Here is a 1,436-nt window from a genome sequence, read left to right as displayed (position 1 = left end):
GTCTTGAGCCAGAAACCTGTAGGGTGCCTTCTCCAGGTTGGGGAGGAGGTCCTGCCCCAAGTGGAGGAGTTTAAGTATCTCGGGTTCTTGTTCACGAACGAGGGAAGAATGGAGCGGGTGATCATCGGCAGATTGGTGCTGCGTCTGCAGTGATGCGGGCGTTGTACCGGTCTGTTGTGGTGAAGCAAGAGCTGAGCCAGAAGGAGAAGCTCTCGATTTACCAGTCGGTCTACGTTCCTACCCTCATCTATGGTCACGAGCTTTGGGCAGTGACTGAAAGAATGAGATCGAGATCTTATTTAAGTTCCACTCTTCCATAGCTTCAGTGCCAGATTTATGAACGGTATTTGCCTAGTAAATATCCAGCGTCCATGTCTCGTCTTGCCTGCCTCGTTATGATCCTGTTTCTGGTTTTTGGTCTCACGTCTTCAGTCTCTGCCCCTCTTGGATTTGTTCTGTCATCAGCCTCCCGGATTATGACCTTGTTTTTGGATTCTGGATTTACGCTTCCTGCCCTTYKCCTTCTTGGACTTGTTCYGTCATCGGATTCCCGGATTTCAACCACCGCCCGTTTACCCCGACCACGAGATAAGTCTGCTCCTCCAAACCTGGTTCTGCTCTCTGTCTGCTTGTGTATGACCACTGCTTGCCCCACGGATTATCCCCACACCTCCAAGCCCCATCAAGGTCTCTCTGTAAACACYCAAGTACCGTCAGACTTCACTTGAGGCTGTCCACGTCATTCAGGAGTTCGTTTTGGACCAAGCGCTCTTTTAAAAGGTTAGTGGCTTATTTCTATGCAAAATCTGCTCCATAGTTAATTTCAGCCACTAACCTGATCCTCTCCTGTTTAGAGCTCCTGGTCCCATTGACGTGTGAATCCAGATCCAGCTTCCTGTTTATAAATAAAACTCTTAAAACTGCTCTGGTGTTTGGCGACTCTGTGAAACTCATTCCCCCACTCATTACAGTTTTAGCACAATGCCACAAATGTTACAAGTTTTGAGGGAGCATGCAATTGGCATGCAGGGATGTCTACAAGAGCCGCTGCCCATGAACTGAATGTTCCTCTAACATGAACCATCTCCAAAAGCATTTCAGAGAATTGGACAGTTCATCATACTTTWTACTTTTACTTTTACTTGAGTAGTCAAAGGAAAAGCATTCTTGAGGACCRCTTTAGGGATCCTGAGAAGTTCAGAACAATGGGCCTCATGCAAGAACCGTTGGTACACAGATTTGTTCTTAAGTTGTGCGTACGAGTGATTTAGGAGAATTTGTGACATTCACCAATGTTTTCATATTCTAAGATTTTTTTCAGATACGAACAAAATTCAGGAGTGGTCCAGACCTGTCGTATATTTTACCAGCAGTCAGTCTGCTGTTATCCAGACGGGTTTTCTTCATTAACATTAATTAACGGTGTGGGGGGGGGG

Source organism: Austrofundulus limnaeus, unplaced genomic scaffold, assembly GCF_001266775.1.
Source record: "Austrofundulus limnaeus strain Quisiro unplaced genomic scaffold, Austrofundulus_limnaeus-1.0 Scaffold500, whole genome shotgun sequence".
NCBI classification, from domain to species: domain Eukaryota; kingdom Metazoa; phylum Chordata; class Actinopteri; order Cyprinodontiformes; family Rivulidae; genus Austrofundulus; species Austrofundulus limnaeus.
Note: the sequence above shows the minus strand (reverse complement) of the source record.